This window comes from Schistocerca serialis, chromosome 11 (genome assembly GCF_023864345.2).
Source record: "Schistocerca serialis cubense isolate TAMUIC-IGC-003099 chromosome 11, iqSchSeri2.2, whole genome shotgun sequence".
NCBI lineage: Eukaryota > Metazoa > Arthropoda > Insecta > Orthoptera > Acrididae > Schistocerca > Schistocerca serialis.
This window is the reverse complement of record NC_064648.1, coordinates 57,236,742-57,243,115: the sequence shown is the minus strand read 5'-3', so window position 1 is coordinate 57,243,115 and position 6,374 is coordinate 57,236,742.

Below are 6,374 nucleotides of genomic sequence, written 5' to 3'. Positions count from 1 at the left end.
GTACCGAGCTGATGTTGTCACTTGTTTGGGACTTTAAGTGATTGAGCTGGTGCGCTGCTGACGCCAGTCTCCATCGATTGTCATCCTGATCGTTGTGAGTCGATTTTCGATGCCTGTTTGTCTTCTTCACATCTTTGGCGGATGGCTATTTAACTGCAGCGCGCACGCTCTGCTGGGGCTTGAGTTGGGTATCAGCTGTGTGAGGGACAGCGACGTGTGGTGCTGGCGAGTGGCCGAGTCGCTACGACGAAGGAGCGTGGGCAGCGGCTGTGGCGTGTTTCGCCGTTTGGATGCAGATCAGCTGCCGATGGTGATTGGGATTTCCTGGAGATTTTAAGTACAGATTTCCTTCGCGTCTGTTACATGTTGCTGGTGTCGTCGAATTGTTTCTTGGTGGGTTCTGTTCACGTTAATTGAATACCCGAGTACACTGAAAACTATCTTGGTTGTTTCAGTTATTTTTCACTGTAATTGGTCTGGGCGCCTGATATGTTGATGGTATTTAAGGGAGTGCTAGCTACGCACAACAAATAAACGTGAAGCCATGCTTAATGCGTAGCTAGAGGTCATGCCAAATAGTATGTAAGTCTGTGCCTGACGTTCAAGAGCTGGCCGAAATAATTTTCCTGTTTCCTGTTCCAATGTTATTATTTTATTTCTTTGTTCTACAGAATTAGCTAATCAAATTTTAAGAGCCGTTACTGGGCAAGTGCTCATCTAGGTTAGTCAGACTTGGGTTTATTGGTGCCGTGTATAGTTAAGGGTTTATTTATAACCAACTGGGAAATACGTTTGTCTATCTGATGCGCCAGAATGTTTTCTGGCTCTGATGTGTTTATGTTTCACATTAATTGGCAGTGGTCGATGCGTGCAAACTCTGTGTAGCCCAAAGTTGCGTATAGCTCCATTTTACCTTCTCGTCTGTGAATGTCCTCTATCTGGTGGCACCTTTCGGTCTGCTCGCGTCCATCACTAATTTTCCATGTGAAAATTGTAATGGCTCCATGCTAAGACTATTTAATATCCTATTATTATAGCCTGACCATGAAATGTATGTGAACCTCGTACCTGTGAGTAATACTAAAGAGGAGCTTAGTCGAGTGTATTAGTCTGATAATACTTTTAATTTGTTACACTTGATTAAAATCAGTCCATGTAAGCAACCTTAGAATTTGATATGGAAGCCAGTTCCTATGTAAGTCATGAAGCATTGAGTTATGTCAGTTAAATTTTATTAATAAGATTTTATGAGCATTGTTTTAATTAGTGAAAATGGTTTGAGTAAATTTTGAGAAATCTTGGTCTGTGACATTTAAATGCATTAACGTTCCCATCTGAGTATTGCTGCTGGTTCTGTAGACCAGGTGCCTTTTATTATAATCATGTTACTCTTGGTTTCATTAACAACATGTGTTTGTAATAAAGAAGTGTTTGGAAACTACAAACTGGTTATGTGTTTAATTTTGATGTGTCAAAACGAACGATGCGTTAGTGATGCCATTCGTGGAACACATTTTGAGGACGATGAGGAGGTGATTCACACAGTGAAGCCCTGGCTCCGCCACCAGGACAAAGATTCGTCCCAAAAGGGCATAAACGCCCTTGTTTCGCTCTGGAGGAACGCCATGGAACGGGATGGAGATTACGTGAAAGAATAGGTTGTGTAATAAGACATCAGTTTTTCGTGTGTGTAATTCTCATTGTGTTCAATAAAGAATTGTGGAAGAAAAAAATGTACATTATTTTCTGGGCAACCCTCGTTCTTGTTGTCATTCACGTATCAAGTAAATCATGCATGCCCAGAATTCAGAACTGATTATAAACGAACGTGTTTATAAGCCAACTGTTGTGTGTCACACCAAACGTGTGGCACAGCACATCATTAGTGGTGTAATTTTTTCCATTGTGGAGTTGCTTCATCAAACGAATGTGCAGTGTTCGTATCATAGAAAACGGTAGTTAAAATATTTGAATAACACTTATTGATTCACTCAAAACAAGGCCAGGATACCAGGATGTAAATTAGCAGACATATGCAGTTCGAAAGTAGATTGAGAATATGATGAAACCATAGCATCTGGACGGTCTCCTTCCAATGCTCTGCAGAAACGTCTGACGGTCTGTTTCAAGAATATAGACTCGCAGTTGACGACTTTGGGCCATCAGAGTGAAGGCTGCACAGAAACAGAGTTATGTAGCTGACGTTTCGGGAGTCACCGACTGCATGAGGTGGCCTTTTGCTCTGGAGTTAGGCGCAGTCAGCAGTCCGCATTGGGCTTCCAACAGTTCGGCGTCCCTGCTGGATTATCTACCACACCTCGCACTTCTACACCGGGTTCATGCGGGAGCCGAGAGGACAGGCGAGGTCTTTGGCGAACTCGGGCCTGTTGCTGAGTGGGCCGAGCACACGGAAGCGGTCCAGCGTGTGACCTCCAGAAGTAATCAACTGGCGCATGTGCTCTGTGCGGTACCTGTGAGTGGAACAAAGAAGGAACTGTCACTTATTTTCACTGCCTATTGTTTGCATCCTTCAAGTTATGGCTACAGACTACCACTCATCAACTCAGAGAAGTGACTCCTGAAGTACTGGAAAAAACTTATTAAAATAGGGATTTAATAATAACTTTTATAAGAAGATATTTACAGAATGAAGTTTACTTATTTACACTCTAAGACAAAAAAAGAGGCACTACGAAAGGATTACTTCTGAATGAGAAGGAAATTTGTAGATGTGGTGTATATTTAAGGACAAAGAAATGGTTACAACTTTAGAAAAATTTGGTGTCTTATTCAAGGGAGAGAGCTTCACACATTGAGCAAGTCCGCATTGCACTTATTTACTTTTGGCCCTTATAAGAGCAGTTATTCGATTTGCTGCTGATTGACAGAGTCATTGGATGGCCTCCTGAAGGACATCATGGCAAAGTCTGTCCAATTAGAGCGTTAGATCATCAAAATGCCCAGCTGGTTATATGGCCCTGTCCGTAATGTTCAAACCTCTGCTGATTGGGCATGTATCTGACGACCTTGCTCGCCAAGAAAGCGTTTAGCAAGCATGAAGACAAGCAGTAGAAACTCTCGCCTTGGGTGGGCGGGCATTATGTTCCTGAAATGTCCGCCCAGGATGGCTTGCTATGAAGAACAACAAAACAGGGTATAAAATATCGTCGACTTGCCACTGCGCTGTAAGCATGCGGCAGATGACAAGCAAAGAGATCCTGCTAGGAAAAGAAATGTCACCTCAGACTGTCACAACCGGATGTCAGGCTGTATGGTGGATGACATTCAGAGTGGCATCAAACCTCTGTGCAGGGCGTCTCCAGACACGTCCTCAGCATGTAATCTCAATGACTGCAGTAGAAATGTCTTCAGTCATGAGTTTCGCTTCGAAATGAGTCCCAATGGCCAGCGGGTTGCGTCTGGAGATGTCTCGGACAGCAGTGGGATACCAGCCTGAATGTCATTAATCATAAAGCCTGACAACGAGGTCTGGGGTGCCATTTCTTTAAATAGCAGGATATCGTCGGATACAATCCGTCGACGTTTACAGCACCGTGGTATGTCGACGACATTTCATGCCCCATTTTCTGGCCCTTCCATGTAAGTTATCTTTGGCTTACATTTCAGCAAGATAACGCCTGCCCACATACGGCGAATGTTTCTACTTTTTGTCTTTGTGCTTGCCAACCCTAACGTGGCCAGTGAGGCGAACGCCCCAACTGAGAACGTTTGGAACATTATTTACAGAGCCCTCCAACCATCACGGCATTTTGACAATGTAACACGCTAGCCATACAGCATTCGGCACGATGCTCTTCAGGATGACATGCAACAACTTTATCCGTCAATGCCATGCTGAATAACATCCTGTATAAGGGCCAGCGATGGACGAGTGTATTATTGACTCTTTCTCTTGAACCTATCATCCAGTTTCTCTGAAATTGCAATAATTTTTTTAATATACAAGAACACCACATCTGCCGATGACCATCTCATTCGGATAAATCCTTCGTAGTGCTTCGGTTTTATTTTTTTTCCTTAGAATTTACAAATACTTTTTAAAATCCATTTACTCTGCATAGCAAGACAGCTAGTTCACTTGTCTACAAGCTTGCAGATGGCATACATATATCACACAAGCATAAATTAACACTGCTCATTCCCATGCATTCACAGAGAAAAAAATTGCATATTTCTCAAACATGCATACACGCTGGTAAACATACATAAACACCACAGAACGTACATACCCACAGCACAGACACACATGTTGTATGTGTGTTCAGTCTCAGGACAGATTTGCTGCAGCTCGCCAAGGCACCGTGCCTGTGAAGCCTCTCCTCCCCTGCATAACTACTGCAGACTACACCCACCTGAGCCAGCTAACCATAGTCGATCCATGGTCTCATTCTTACCACCCACACTGCTACACCATTTGGAGTTATTCATAAAAACCTCTAACAGATGACTGTAGGAAAACTGAAAGACAGACAGTAAAATGACACATATTGGTGGATAGAGCAGTTATTCGAAATTTTGACTGGTAGGAGGCACCGTGGCATGCTTGCACTAGAGAACAGACATGTCAGAACATGTACACCAATGGTCCACTTCTTGCTGTGGTACTGAATTATTCGGAACCTGCGGACAGGCAACACGACAAAGAGATTTCCTAAACAGGGTGCTGTCGCCCTTCCCATGAAATTTGTCTCAGCGACTTCTCTGAATTTTAGGCTGATACTGATATTTTCTGCATTCTAAATCGTGCCCTTACTGAGCACCTGTAGTGCATAAACACACTGTAACTGATACATATCTATTTCCAGTAAATCTTGTGGTTTTCGTGCTGAAGTTTTCTAAAATGCGGGAACAACACACAAGGGGGTACTCGGAAAATAAGATCCAATCAGCCGCGAAATGGTAACAACTGTGAACATAAAAAATGTTTTATTTGTAACAGTTAGCTATAAGTTCCAGCTACTTATGTACGTAGTCGCCCTCCGACTTCGACATTGCTGTAGCGTTGTACCAGCTTTTCAGTAGAAGGCAACCACCAGCGATTTCTGCCAATTGTCTGCGGTGGTCTATAGCTTACTGCCTGTGGCAAAATGTTGTCATCATAGCCAGCGGTTCATGTGAGCGAAGATGAAGGCAATTACGGGCTGTATTGTGGACGACCAAACACTTCCTACTCACTCTTTCCCGTTCCATTCACATATGAAATGTGGGAAGAACGACAGCTTAAATCGTTCTGTGCACACTGCAATTAATGTAATCTTGTCTCCCATGCACTTATGGGAGTGACACATTGGGGGGTTGAAATACACTGCCGGAGAGAAAAGTGCACCTGGAAAGACGACATCGATTTTCTTCTCATGATGGCATATGCCATACAGCCTATAGTAGAAACACTGATACAGGTTTCAACGTCGTCTGCCGACAGATGGAGTAGTCGCTTAGCTACACAGCTCATCTGTGGCTACCCTGTAATAGGAAGTGCTCACAGGCAAAAGACTCACTGTAGTGCAGATGTGTCACGCAAACAGGCAGCCATGCCAGGCATATGAAAGCGTGCTCCCCACAGCCAGCTGAGCGAGTTTGAAAGGGGTCAAATGGTGGCCTTCCGAGTAGTGGGATGGTTCTATCAGAGAATTGCCACACAAGCTGGACGTGCTACGTCAGTTGTGCAGCAGTGCTGGTATCAGTGGTCACACGAACATTCTCAAACCCATAGCCGAGGTTCTGGATATCCGCACAGCAAAGATGTTGTATTGTAGGGGCAGTAATGGAAGATCTTACAGCTACCACAATACAGATAAGAGGGCTTGTAAGCCGTGATGCACGAGCACAAACATTTGGCAAACCAGTTATTAGCAGTGGGACTACACACAGGCACACATCTGGCCTGTCTTCCACTCATGCCACAGCACTGACATGCACGGATCGACTGGTGCCATCAGAGGATCACTTGGAAGATGGAATGGCGTGCTGTGGTCTTCAACGATGGAAAGAGAGTCTGCCAGCATGCAAGAGATGGTTGTTCACATGTACAATGTAAACGTGATGAGTGCTATCTCACAGTTTGCTTTCTTCCAAAATGGACATCTGCATTACCATTAGTCTTACTCAGCCTACATAACATCTGCAAGCCTGACCTATATGCTTCACCAGCTGAGATAATATGTGGAGAAGTTCTATGGCTACCTGGTGATTTCATTGATCCACGTGCAAGTCACTATTGATATCTCAAATGAATCACATTTCATTACTCACTTCAAGAGAACAACTATCATAAACCCAGCCTCGTCAGACATTGCACCATGGAGCTTGAAAGGGATCCGTGATCTCACAAACATAGATGCTAGTATTCGATG